This window comes from Tachyglossus aculeatus, chromosome 21 (assembly GCF_015852505.1).
Source record: "Tachyglossus aculeatus isolate mTacAcu1 chromosome 21, mTacAcu1.pri, whole genome shotgun sequence".
Classification (NCBI taxonomy): Eukaryota; Metazoa; Chordata; class Mammalia; order Monotremata; family Tachyglossidae; genus Tachyglossus; species Tachyglossus aculeatus.
The window spans coordinates 26,511,700-26,526,753 of record NC_052086.1 but is presented as its reverse complement, the minus strand read 5'-3'; the positions used below and the strand labels follow the sequence as shown (position 1 = coordinate 26,526,753).

General features: G+C 43.9%; 1 non-coding gene across 1 annotated transcript; it reads left to right on the top strand.

The window, feature by feature from the left end:
* The first annotated feature begins 7,577 nt into the window (after positions 1-7,577).
* TRNAI-AAU lies at positions 7,578-7,651 on the top strand. Its single transcript has one exon. It is a non-coding gene; the product is annotated as a tRNA-Ile (tRNA).
* The last annotated feature ends 7,403 nt before the right edge of the window (positions 7,652-15,054 follow it).

Genomic DNA, 15,054 nt, shown 5'->3' with positions numbered 1-15,054 from the left:
CTACCTGGAATTACAATGATGCTGGGCACACAGCAGCGTTATCCCCCAGCCTCTTCAGGTTCACTGACTTGAGAAGCAGCGTGGCTCAGTGGAAAGAGCCCGGGCTTTGGAGTCAGAGGTCACGGGTTCAAATCCCGGCTCCACCAACTGTCAGCTGTGTGACTTTGGGCAAGTCACTTCACTTCTCTGTGCCTCAGTTACCTCATCTGTAAACTGGGGATTAAGACTGTGAGCCTCCCGTGGGGCAACCTGATCACCTTGTAACCTCCCCAGCACTTAGAACAGTGCTTTGCACATAGTAAGCAGTTAATAAATGCTCTTGATACATGGTAAGTGCTTAGTGAAAACCATAATTACTATTATTATTATCGTAGTCATAATAGTAATTAATGAGCAATAATCAGAAACAGCAGTGGTCACCTTGTAACCTCCCCAGTGCTTAGTACAGTGCTTTGCACATCGTAAGGGCTTAATAAATGCCATTATTATTGTTATTATTATTAAATAGCAATAGCAACAAGAAGTAGCATGGCCTAGTGGATAGAGCACGGGCCTGGGACCTGGGTTCTAATGCCGGCTCCGCCACTTGTCTGCTGTGTGACTTTGGGCAAGTTACTTCACTTCTCTGTGCTTCAGTGAACTCATCCGTAGAATGGAGAATAAGCCCTATGTGGGACTGTGCCCAACCTTATTAGCTTGTATCTACCCTAGCGCTTGGTACAGTGCCTGGCACATAGTAAGCATAAAAATAGTAATAAATAGTAAACCTTTCTATGGTATCCATAAAGCACGTACTATGTGACAGGCACTGTACTAAATGCTGAGATAGATACAAGCCATCATTATTATTATTATTATTATTGACCGTGCACAATCTTGCAAGGTCTAGCCTGTGAGCCCACTGTTGGGTAGGGACCGTCTCTATATGTTGCCGACTTGTACTTCCCAAGCGCTCAGTACAGTGCTCGGCACACAATAAGCGCTCAATAAATACGATTGATTGATTGACTGATTGGAGCGTTTCTCCAGGGGAGACCTCTGAAGGCCTCCTGGACTCCAGAAGCTCTGGGTGGCCTGCCTAGGCCCCACGGGAGCCCCGGAGCGCGGTTTAGTGCTGGAAACGCAAAAGCGTCTACCTCCGCATCAGGGGACGGACTAGCCAAAAACAGGACTGTCCATTCCGAAACCGGACGTAGAATACGATGAAGCAGAAAATGCTGGGTTCAGTTCTTGAAATCGCCGCTCTTCCCGGAGAAATATTTGCAAGTTTCCATCTGCAAGATTTAGTATTCATTTCTTCCCAGCCTCCGGGGAAGGATGCTCAGCTTTTTACAAAGCAATCAACTGCCTCCTGGTGGCTCTAACTTAGCCAGATGTTAGAACTACCAGGGAAAAGGTCCCTGCTGCTTGGAAAAACACTGCTGTAACTTAACAAGACATTAGGACTACCAGGAAAAAGGTCCCTGCTCCTTGGAAAGACGCTGAGAGAACCCAACGACCGGACGCGCCCTCCAAAAAATCATCTAGTCCAGTCCCTTGTGTCAGATGGGGCCGCCCTTCAATTGCACTTCAACTATTCCAGGAAGATGGAATCATAGTAATAACACTTATTACTGAATGGTCATCATCAACAGCAATGGTAAATAGAATTCATTCATTCAGCTGTATTTACTGAGCGCTTACTGGGACTGTCTCTATATGTTGCCAATTTGTACTTCCCAAGCGCTTAGTACAGTGCTCTGCACATTGTAAGCGCTCAATAAATATGATTGATGATGATGATGATGCAGAGCACTGTAGTAAGCACTTGGAAAGTACAATTCAGCAACAAAGAGATACCCAACAACGGGCTTACAGTCTAGAAGGGGGGAGACAGACAACAAAATAAAACAAAACGTAAATAGAAGCAGCGTGGCTCGGTGGAAAAAGCCCGGGCTTGGGAGTCAGAGGTCATGGGTTCTAATCCCGGCTCCGCCGCTTGTCAGCTGTGTGACTTTGGGCAAGTCACTTCACTTCTCTGGGCCTCAGTTACCTCATCTGTAAAATGGGGATGAAGACTGCGAGCCCCATGTGGGACAACCTGATCACCTTGTATCCACCCCAGCGCTTAAAACAGTGCTTCGCTCATAGTAAGCACTTAACAAATGCCATTATTATTATTCTCCCAATCAATCAATCGTATTTATTGAGCGCTTACTGTGTGCAGAGCACTGTACTAAGTGCTTGGGAAGTACAAGTTAGCAACATATACAGTCCCTACCCAACAGTGGGCTCACAGTCTCTCCCAAGTATTCAGCACAGTGCTCTGCACACAAGAAGTGCTCAATAAATACTATTGACTGATTGATTAAGTGGCTTACCCAAGGACACGGAAGGTCAGGGAAGAATTGGGACTAGAACCTCGGTCACCTGACTCCCAGTCAATCAATCAATCGATCATATTTATTAGGCACTGTACTAAGCACTTGGGAGAGTACAAGTAGCGGGCTCGCTTCCTGCCCATGAGTCCCATGCTTTTTCCACTACACCATGCTGCCTTCCTTCACGTAGACTCGAAATTGCATCTGCTTTTTTCAACCACTAAAAATTGGCCAGGCAATCAATAAATCAATGGTATTTATTGAACACTTACTCTGAACAGAACACTGGACTAGGCACTTGGGAGATTACAATACACTGAAGTTGAAAGACAACGTTCCCTGCCGACAGAGATCTCACAATCTAGAGGGGGAGGAAGATATTAAAATGAAGAAATACATTATGGATTTGTACATAAGTGCTGTGGGACAGAGGAATGATTCACAGGGACTGGAGTGGGCCTGGGGAAATTCGTCCTGTGTTGCTTTCCACAGGCCATAGGCCGATGCTGCGTGGCTCAGTGGAAAGAGCTTGGAGTCAGAGGTCATGGGTTCTGTTCCCGGCTCTGCCACATAATAATAATAATAATAATAATAATAATAATAATAATAATAATAATAATGGCATTTATTAAGCGCTTACTATGCGCAAAGCACTGTTCTAAGCACTGGGGAGGTTACAAGGAGATCAGGTTGTCCCACGGGGGGCTCACAGTCTTAATCCCAGTCTTAATCCCCATTTTACAGATGAGGTAACTGAGGCCCAGAGAAGTGAAGTGACTTGCCCAAAGTCACACAGCTGACAATTGGCGGAGCCGGGATTTGAACCCACGGCCTCTGACTCCAAAGCCCGGGCTCTTTCCACTGAGCCACGCTGCTTCTCACATGTCTTCACACCTGCCTGCTGTGTGACCTTGGGCAAGTTACCTCACTTCTCTGAGCCTCAGTTACCTCATCTGTAAAATGGGGATTAAGACTGTGAGCCCCACGTGGGACGACCTGATCACCTTGTATCTCCCCCAGCATTTAGGACAGGGCTTCACACATAGTAAGCGCTTTACAAATGCCATCATCATTATTATTATTATGCACTGCATAGCTCATGCAAAGCATAGGCTATGCTTTCCATAGGCCATAGGCTTCCCCCGCCTTCTAGACTGTGAGCCCATTGTTGGGTAGGGACCGTCTCTATATGCCGATTTGTACTTCCCAAGCGCTTAGTACAATGCTCTGCACATAGTAAGTGCTCAATAAATACGATTGAATGGATGAATGAATGAATAGGCCAGGCAACAGAGATGGAGCCAGCACTGGAGCCAGCATTGGAGCCAGCCAGCATGGAGCCAGCCAACATATTTATTACTCTATTTATTTATTTATTTATTTTACTTGTACATATCTATCCTATTTATTTTATTTTGTTGGTATTTGGTTTTGTTCTCTGTCTCCCCCTTTTAGACTGTGAGCCCGCTGTTGGGTAGGGACTGTCTCTATGTGTTGCCAATTTGTACTTCCCAAGCGCTTAGTACAGTGCTCTGCACATAGTAAGCGCTCAATAAATACGACTGAGGATGATGATGATGATTGGAGACGGCATAGAAGAAGGTGAATGTGTGAGTGAGAGAGACAGTCATCTGATCAGTCCGTCAGTCTGTCAGTCCGGCTATTAAAGACTGTCATGGTTGTGCTTCACTGCCTCTGAAGTCAGGTCTCACCACAGAGTGAAGAAGAGAGTTAATTGAAGGAGTCAATTGGGACAGTTCATTCCCTAAACTGATTTTTTCCCCCTAAATTCTCTATCTAACCCACTCAAGTTTGAAAACAATGGTTCATCTCTGCACTTAGTGCCTCAGTGAGCCCAGGCTCAATGTCTGAACGGCATCCAAATTCCAAGCTCAACTGCAGAAAAGGCCCGTCAGCCAGAGGCTATGATTTACCACCTGATGGAAAGCCAGAGGCTGGTAGAGTTGTATTTCCTTTGGCCTGCCTCATAACCTGATGGACAAGAATCCCATATCTCTGTTGAGATTGCCCAGGCTGAGATGAAGGATCCAGATTTATTTTTAACGGTGTTTGTTAAGCACTCACCATAATAATCATTGTGGTATTAGTTAAGTGCTTACTAAGGGCCGAACACTGTACTAAGCACTGGGTAGATACAAGCTAATCAGGTTGGACATGGTTCATGTCCCACATGGGACTCTCCATCCCCCCCATCTTACCTCCTTCTCTTCCCCACAGCACCTGTATATATGTATATATGTTTGTATATATTTATTACTCTATTTTATTTATTTATTTTACTTGTACATATCTATTCTATTTATTTTATTTTGTTAGTATGTTTGGTTTTGTTCTCTGTCTCCCCCTTTTAGACTGTGAGCCCACTGTTGGGTAGGGACTGTCTCTATATGTTGCCAATTTGTACTCCCCAAGCGCTTAGTACAGTGCTCTGCACACAGTAAGCGCTCAATAAATACGATTGATGATGATGATGACGACTCACAGTTTTACTCCCCACTTTACAGACGAGGTAACCGAGGCACAGAGAATTTACGAGACTTGCCCAAAGTCACGTAGCAGACACGTGGTGGGGCTGGATTAGAACCCAGCTCTTCTGACTTCTGGCTCTGATTTGTGCCTTTGGCTTCATGTGCAACTGTTTTAACTGTAAGTTTGGTTTGGAAAAATGAACTGCCCTCAAAAACAACTTCCTTTGAATCTAAATATACAGTTAAAAAAACTAGAGAGGCAAGAGATGAATTTTTCAGATCAACGAACTAGGCCAATTCCCGGCCTAAGGAGGAGAAAAGCTTTTTTATGGGTTTTTCTCTCAGGAGTGTAATTAATGGTGATTTAAATAGTAGTTAGATCCATAAATCTTCATGACAGATCACTTCACATAGTTAACCCGCACTCTTTCCTGACATAGAGACATGAATGAGAGGACTTTTGGAGGAGGTTCTAACATTTGTTTAAAAAGTTGGCAAGACCATAATGTGACCTTATAATGGAAGTAACGGAGAGCTCATTCTTGAAATGCCTGTCAGAAAGACATCATGGCTTCAGCACAAAAAGGAATCAAAAAGGGAAAAAGCACGGGCCTGGAGTCAGAGGACCTACGTTGTAATCCCAACTCTGCCACTTGACTGCTGTGTGACCTTGGACAAGTCACTTAACTTCTCTATCCCTCGGTTTCCTCAACTGCAAAACGGGAATTCAATAACTGTTTCCCCTCCTACTTAGATTGTGAGCCCCATGTGGGACGGATATTGTGTCTAACCTGATTCACCTGTATATACCCCAGTGCTTAGAACAGTGCTTGACACACAGTAAGCACTTCTCTGTGCTTCAGGTAGCTCATCTGTATAATGGGGATTAAGACTGTGAGCCCCACATGGGACAATCAATCAATCAATCATATTTATTGAGCGCTTACTGTGTGCAGAGCACTGTACTAAGCGCTTGGGAAGTACAAGTTGGCAACATATAGAGACAACCTCATGAGAGCTGAGAACCAACCGGAGAAGCAGCTTGGCTTACTGAAAAGAGCACAGGCTTTGGAGTCAGAGGACCTGGGTTCTCCTCTCCGCTCCACCACTTGTTTGCTGTGTGACCTTGGGCATGTCACTTAACTTCTCTGTGCCTCAGTTACCTCTTCTGTAAAATGGGGATTAAAAGTGTGAGCCCCGTGTGGGACAACTCGACTACCCTGTAAGCGCTTAACAAATACCATTACTATTATTACCCCAGTGCATAGAACAGTGCTTGGCATATAGTAAGCACTTAAATACCATAATAATTATTATTACTTAATACCATTAAAAACATGTGCTGCTAAGAAGCACAAGCCTCTCAGATTCTTTTCCGTCCAAGACAGGGATGGTCTGGGTCATAAATGAGCCTGATTCAATTTGAGATCACTCATCTGAACTCAGGGAAAATGAGGCAGCCAAACTCTGCTAGTGATTCTTTTAATGGTATTTGTTAAGCATGTCCTGTCGGGCACTGTACTAAGCAATGGGGTAGGTAATAATAATAATGATGGTATTTGTTAAGCGCTTACTACGTGCCAAGCACTGTTCTAAGCGCTGGGGTAGATACAAGGTTATCAGGTTGTCCCACCTGGGGCTCGCAGTTTTAGTCCCCATTTTACAGATGAGGGAACTGAGGCACAGAGAAGTGAAGTGACTTGCCCAAAGTCACCCAGCTGACAAGTGGCACAGTCGGGATTCAAACCCAGGACCTCTGACTCCAAAGCCCGTGTTCTTCATTCATTCATTCATTCATTCATTCAATCGCATTTATTGAGCGCTTACTGTATGCAGAGCACTGTACTAAGCGCTTGGGAAGTCCAAGTTGGCAACATCTAGAGATGGTCCCTACCCAACAGTGGGCTCACAGTCTAGAAAAGTCTAGGCTTTCCACTAAGCCACGCTGCTTCTCTAAGCTAATCAGGTTGGACACCATCCATGTCCCACATGGGGTTCACGGTCTTCATCCCCATTTTACAGATGAGGTAACAGAGGCACAGAAAACTTAAGCGATTTGCTCAAAATCGTATAGTAAAGAAGTGGCACGGGGGTAATTAGAACCTAAGTCCTTAGCCCATGCTCTACTGCTGCTTTGAGGAATCTTCCCTCTTGACTTGGGAGGAAAGAATATTGAGAACTGACCGGGCTTCACCGGTGATTATTATTTAGTGATTTATCTATTACCTATTATTTAGTGATTTATCTATTATCTATTATTTAGTGATTTATCTATCAGCCTCAGTTAGAATGCAGTCTCTGTCAAAATGGCACAAACATCCCATCTACATTGGGTAAGTTGGAAAAAAACTTCCAACGGTCTGAGAGAATAGTTGGTTTCTTAACTGCTATCAGATAACCTTTGTACTGGCTAGGGAATGGGCCTGGGTTTTAATTCTGCCTCTGCCACTTATCTGCTGTATGACCTTGGGCAAGTCACTTCATTTCTTTGTGCCTCAGTTCCCTTATCCGTAAAATGGGCATTAAGACTATGAGCCCCATGTGGGGCAGGAACTTTGTCCAACCCAATTTGCTTGTGGAGTGCTGGGCACATAGTAAAGTGCTTAACAAATACCATAATTATCATTATTATTATTAAAGAAAGGGGTATTGGGAATTAGCAATTTGCCAAGGCCTTCCATCATTTGCTTACTAGGCAATTACTAGTTGGCAATTACTAGTTAAAGTTGGCTCCGTGGCTTAGATGGCTAAAGCTCCTGTCTAATAAACAGGAGATGCTGGGTTCGAATCCCAGTGGGGCCTATTCTTCTCTTGACCTTTTTCAGGAGGATATTTGTGTGTTTGTTATTGCCGATTCATTATTTCTTCTAGACTGTGAGCCCACTGTTGGGTAGGGACCGTCTCTATACGTTGCCAACTTGTACTTCCCAAGCGCTTAGTGCAGTGCTCTGCACACAGTAAGCGCTCAATAAATACGATTGATTGATTGATTGATTAATTACTAGTTTGTAGGCAACCTTACCCTCTAGACTGTAAACTAGTTACCGGCAGGGAACGTGTCTGCTAATTCTGTTGTATTCTCCCAAGCAAATAGTACCGTGATCAGCACATAGTAAGCACTCAATAAATACTGATTGATTGAGGGGCAGCAGGTATGTTAGAGGTGCAGTTTTGGGGCGTGCTTCATCATCATCATCAATCGTATTTATTGAGCGCTTTCTGTGTGCAGAGCACTGTACTAAGCGCTTGGGAAGTACAAGTTGGCAACATCTAGAGACAGTCCCTACCCAACAGTGGGCTCACAGTCTAAAAGGGGGAGACAGAGAACAAAACCAAACATACTAACAAAATAAAATGGGTTGCATGCTGTCCAGGGATGCTACTGGCTTTATCCATCCTACCTACCTACCTGCGTGGCTCAGTGGAAAAAGAACGGGCTTGGGAGTCAAAGGTTCAAATCCCGGCTCCGCCACTTGTCAGCTGTGTGACTTTGGGCAAGTCACTTCACTTCTCTGGGCCTCAGTTCTCTCATCTGTAAAATGGGGGCGAAGACTGTGAGTCCCCCGTGGGACAACCTGATCACCTTGTAACCTCCCCAGCGCTTAGAACGGTGCTTTGCACATGGTAAGCGCTGTATAAAAATGCCACCATTAAAGACAGGAAAGTGGGGCATCGGTTGGATGAGGGCAGGAAGATGGCAGTGGCGGGGAAGCGGGCCTCAGTTCCCTCATTTGGAAAATGGGGATGAAGACTTGTGAGCCCCACATGGGACAACCTCAACTCATCACCTTGTATCCTTCCCAGTGCTTAGAACAGTGCTTTGCACATAGTAAGCACTTAAATGCCATCATCATTATTATCCAGTGCTTAGAACAGGGCTTTGCGCATAGTAAGCGCTTAGTAAATGCCATCATTATTACACACACACACTCTCTCTCCCCTTCTCTCTTTCTCTCTCTCGCTCCCTCTCACTGGGAAGCCTGGCTCAGAGGACTTCAATGGGGGGCACCTGGGCAAGCAGAATGGTGGCGGGGTGGGGAGGAGACAGGGATGGCTAGTGGGAAAGGTTAAATGGTGTCAATCAATCAATCAATCGTATTTATTGAGCGCTTACTGTGTGCAGAGCCCTGTACTAAGCGCTTGGGAAGTACAAGTTGGCAACATATAGAGACAGTCCCTACCCAACAGTGGGCTCACAGTCTAAAAGACTGTGTCATCGTGTCATTCACGATGGTGTAGCAACAGGAAGCCAGCAGAGAACAGTTAATCAATCAATTAATCAGCGCTCATATTTATTGAGAGCTTATCAATCAATCATATTTATTGAGTACTTACTATGTGCAGAGCACTGAACTAAATGCTTGAGAGTACAAACACGTCCTGTGCCCAAAACAAGCTTATAGTCTAGGGCTGACTGTGTGCAGAACACTGTAAGAAGCACTTGGGCGAGTATAACAATGTAGCAGAGTTGGTAGACATAGCATTGTCACAGTTAACAGCAGGGAACTGATTATTCATTCATTCAGTCGTATTTATTGAGCACTTACTGTGTGCAGAGCACTGTACTAAGCGCTTGGGGAGTACAAGTTGGTAACATATAGAGACGGTCCTTACCCAACAGCGGGCTCACAGTCTAGAAGGGGGAGACAGACAACAAGACAAAACATATTAACAAAATAAAATAAATAGAATATGCACAAATAAAATAAATGAATAAATAGAGGAATAAATCCGTACAAACATATATACATATACACAGGTGCTGTGGGGAGGGGAAGGAGGTAAGGCGGGGGGTGGGGGGAGATGGGGAGAGGAAGGAGGGGGCTCAGTCTGGGTGTTGGATGGATGAGCACTTTTAAATGCTTTAGGTTGACGCTATCTGAAAAAAATCCTTATAACTCTGGGGTCCTTCCTTCCTTCATTCATTAATTCATTCAATCATATTTATTGAGCACTTACTGTATGCAGAGCACGGTACTGAGTGCTTGGGAAGTACAAATCGGCATTTTTATTTTTAATGGTATGAGCTATGTTCCCTAGAAAAGTGCTTTAATGCTTTAAAATCAGTTGGAAAAGACGTATACAATGCTCAGGTTGCACAGCTCACAATAGTAATAATTATGGTAATTGTTCGGCACCTACTATGTGCCAGGCACTGTTCTAAGTGCTGTGGTAGATACAAGATAATTGGGTTGGACACAGTCCCTGTCCCAAATGGGACTCACAGTCTTAATCCCCATTTTAGAGATGAGGGAATTGAGGCACAGAGAAATTAAGTGACAGAGAAATTAAGAGGAGCAGCGTGGTGCAGTGGAAAGCCAGAGGTCATGGGTTCTAATCCCTGCTACACCATTTGTCAGCTGTGTGACTTTGGTCAAGTTACTTAACTTCTCTGGGCCTCAGTTACCTCACCCTTAAAATGGGGGGTGAAGACTGAGCCCCGCGTGGGACAACCTTATCATGTTGTATACCTCCCAGGACTTAGAACAGTGCTTCGCACATAGTAAGCGCTTAACAAATGCCATCAAAAAAAAGTGACTCGCCCAAGGTCACACAGCAGACCAGGGGTGGAGCCACGATAGAACCCATGACCTTCTGATGCCCAGGCCCATGCTCTATCCACTACGCCATGCTGCTTCTCAACCCAACAGTACAGGCAATTTTCAATGATGAGGGCCATCATCATCATTGAGGGACAGTCCTCTGTCTCCCCCTTCTAGACTGTGAGCCTGCTGTTGGGTAGGGACCATCTCTATATGTTGCCAACTTGTACTTCCCAAGCGCTTAGTACAGTGCTTTACACACAGTAAGCGCTCAATAAATACAATTGAATGAATGAATGAATTCAGAAAATTCTTTGGACTTAGTTGGGGATTTTCACCCAACAAACCCCAAATGTGGTTTTGACATGAATTCCTTTTTTTTTTTGGAGTGCCTTTCTTTAGGAAAAGAAGGAACTGAGGCCCAGATGGGCAAGAACTCCCATTCCACACAGGCTGCTCATCCCTGTTTCCTTGAGCCCCAAGTAGCCAATGGCTCAAATAAGCAGACCATGTATCTCCTTCCAGGCTAATGTTTAACGAGCTGAATTCCGCAGGCAAGCATTTGGCATTCCTTTCTGACATGGTAAGAAGTTCTGCTGAAAACGCCAATCTCCTTTCAAGATATCACATGACCTTTTTTTTTTACCTTTAAGATAAAGTTCTTGTGACTGAGCATCCTTCAACCTCCTCATTCAGTTTCTGGACGACAAAAACATCTCTCGGGATGCCCTGGATGAGGAGGGAGAATCACTGGGTTCATTTTCCCTCTTTCATGCTGAGGCATTCCTGGCAGGAAAATAAAAAAATGGAAAGGGGAAATTGCATGCCTTGGCAACAAAGTGTTGTAAGGTTCTTTTCCGTTAACTGCTTCACTGGGCAGTGTACGTTTGGGACTGAATCTACACCCCACATCTCCGCATTGCCTTTGTCTGAATTGACCATGTCAGCCCACAGTACCGAGAACAGCTTCGTGTAGAAAATAACCTGTCCTTCCCCTCACCTTATTTTATGTTCTGCTGTAAGACAGTGAATTAGCCAATTCGGTACATTCCAGACTGTTTCTAACAAAACATTATCCCATTTCTTTTTCTTTTCGAAGGTCACAGGGGAATAAATATAGTAAAAAAAATATGGTATTTGTTATGTGCTTACTATGTGCCAAGCAGTGCACTAAGCACCGGGGTAGATTCAAGTAAAGCAACTGAGACATAATCCCTGTCCCAAGTGGGGTTCACAGTCTAAGAGAGAGGGAGAAGAGGTATTTAATCGCCCATTCTAAAGGGGAGGAAACTGAAGAGCAGAGGAGTTCAGTGACTTCCCAAAGTCGCACAGCAGACAAGTGGCAGAAGCGGAATTAGAACCCAGATCCTCTCATTTCCAGGGCTGTGTTCTTTCCACTAAGCCATTCTGCATACTAATCCTAGCTCCAACACCTGTCTGCTGTGTGACTTAACTTCTCTGCGCTCAGTGACCTCATCTGTAAACCGAGGATTAAGACTGTGAGTCCCTTGTGGGACATGGACTGTGTCTAACCTGATTAGCTTGTATCTACCTCAGTGCTTTAATACAGTGTCTGGCCCATAGCAAGCACTTAAATACCATAAAAAAAAGAATTACAACTGAACTTCTACCTTATTGAATGAGAATATATGATATTTTTTAAAGCTCACCAAGATTTTGAGAGCTTTCAAGGAGGAAATGAAGGTAAAAGTCTATGACTTCCCCTCTCCCATCTATCAAGGTGTTTAAAAGGCAGACCATCTTTCTGTTTGGGTTGTAATGAGGGAAAGTAGCCTATCTGGTTTTTGAGTCTTGCTCAACCCAGGTCTGGGCTTCACTTTGACCATATCATTTAGCTTCTCTGGAACTAGCAGGGTTTTTTTAATGGTATTTGTTAAGGAACAAAAAGGAAGAATCCTTCCCCGTCGGCATAACTCTACATTCAGAAAGACAGATCAGAGGTTTGAGAGTGTTTTGACTAGTTAATACCTTCTCTGCTTTTAGAACAGGCATGAAACTCAGACACAGGGAGGGAAGTTGTTTATCAAATGGCATGGTATTTCATTCTTCGGATGTGGTTTAGCCTTTCGATACAAATTTCTGGCAGCAGGAGAGGATATTGTTTCCACAAGGCCCAAACCTGAACGGGGAACTATCCATATTTTGTTAATTCCTGCTGGAAATAATAGAGCTATTGTCATGATTTAGGACCATTATGTGCTCCAGGGACTGGGGCACTTCCGCTGTGAGCAAAAAGAAAGCTATTTTACATGGGGGAACGCTAGCCCTGAGCTAGAAAGCCGCTGAGCCTGTGAGCATTCAGTAAACCATGGCTATGAGATCTGACAGGTCAGCATTACGTGACTAAGATGCTGAAACTCAAAACAAACTACCCCAGCCACTTCAAGTCTCATAAATTGGATTGAATCACTGAGCGGCTGAAGAGGTAACAAGAATACTGCTGGTTTGGGAATGAAATCTCTGTATGGAATAGCAGATCAAAGTCACAGTGTTGCCTAACGGGAAGAGCACAAGACTGGGAGTCAGGAGACCTGAGTCCTAATTCTGACTCCGCCACTTGCCTGTTTTGTGACCTTTTCTCTGTGCCTCAGTTTCCTCATGTCTAAACTGGTGATTAAACCTGTTCACCCTTTCCTCTTGGATGAGTGACCCCAAGTGGGACAGGGCCTGTGTCTGATTCATCCACCTCAGTGTTGGACACATAATGAACACTTTAAAAATATCACACTTAGTAGTTGCAGTAATAGCCCACATTTAATTCACAGAAGGGATAACGTTCTGTCCCCATTTAGGCAGCCCCTTAAACAGAGGACTCCCTGCAAGCAGTTCACCAAGATGCTTGATATTTCCAGGTGCCTTGAATGAGCTTCCAAGTTGAACCCATTTTTTTATGGTCTTTTAAACATTGCAGTTGCCTTTGGTTTTGGAGTAACTTTCTGAGCTAAAAGACGAAATTACAAAAATCTTCCATGTGCCCTTCCCTTCTTTTCTCCCATTTTTATCTTCCAAAATTCTTTCCACTCTATTTTTTCCTCTTACAATAAACACCTCCCTTTTGTTCTCTGAATTTCTTCTGAACACTCGTTTTCGTCTATAAAACCTTCATTGGTTCAATTGATAGCGGATGGCGAATTGGGTGTGCCGAACCCTTCCAAGCTTCAGCAATCCTTAGCCACCGGCCTTTCCTGAGGATTTGAGTGTGACTTCACCCTGTATTTTGGTCTGATCCAGCTGCCTAATTTTGCTCTTAAGACTTACTGGCCAAGATCCAATTCACTCTTGATCTGTTTAATAAATGAATTTTATTTTGTGTTTTTCTATTTGATGTTCTTCTTGGGAAGAAAGTTGCCAAACAGCTCATCGGGTGTAGATTATTTCTTGAACTCATTCCGTTTTTTGGGGAAAACTAATTAATATCGCTAATGAAATGTTTCATGCAAGAGTAGCAGTAGGATATAAATAAAACATCTTGAAGTGTTTTCTCCAAATAAAGTTCCCTTGGGGAAATGCAAAATGCAAAAATACAGCTTAGTGGATAAAGACTAGTTACAAATCATTAGCTCTCATTACCATTATAGATTGAAAAATGGCTTCCTTTCCAACTGGCTCAGACAATTATTCATAAATCACTCTGCATTGGACACTGTTTGAAAAACTCTGCACAATGGCGTGGCAAATGGCATGCAGTGGAAAACACGAACAAGGGAGGCTATTGACAAAATAAATCTTCTGACTTAAAAAAAAAGGCCCTACTCATGTGCAAATAACATTAACATTGCCTGCTGATTCACTTCATGCAAGGACCGCTGATGATCGTAACTTCACACACAAAAAAGATTCCTCCTAATAAGTCAGAGGGTAGGGATGATTTTTAACTACTACACCTCACTTATGCATGGATTTTTCTTGGAATGCTCTAAGCCCAGAATTCCATGATTGCCAGAATTGTGAAAAATCGATCAATGATATTTATTAAGCGCTTACTCTGTGCACAGCACTGTACTAAGCCCGCTTGGGAGAGTACAATGCAGTTGTACGCACAATCCCTGCTCTCTAGGAGCTTACAGTCTAATGGGGGAGACAGACATCAAAATAAATTACAGGTAAGGCAAGTAACGGAGTATAAGGATACGTACACAACTGCTGAGAGGAAAGGGACGGAGGAGGCACATTCTACATTTTCATAAAACCTGTTAACAACGCATTCAATATATAACATCCTGTACTTCTAATAAAGCAGTTAACAGTGTATTGCATGTGTACAAGACACTGGTCTCCTCCACTTTCACAAGTTCCCCGTTAGGTCGGTAGAGAGTGCTTGTCACCCCCTTTTCCAGGTGGGGATCTGGGACCCCAAAGAGACTAAGGGAATTGTTCAATTTGGAATCTCGACCGGCTCTGGGATCCAATTCTTCCAGCTGTCAATTCAGACCTTGCAGCCCTTCCTCTTCGACACCAGAGAGCAAATCAAGCAAACAGTTCCTCGGGCCTCCTTAGAATCTCAGTCCTAAAACAGAAGTGGCGGCTATGCTTTCTTCCTCCTGTTGACCTGCCATATTTTCCACCCTTTTTCCTCGTTTTTATACCCTCCTCAGTATTTCCAAGACAAATGGATTGTTTCTCTTTTCCCCCTCTAAGCTT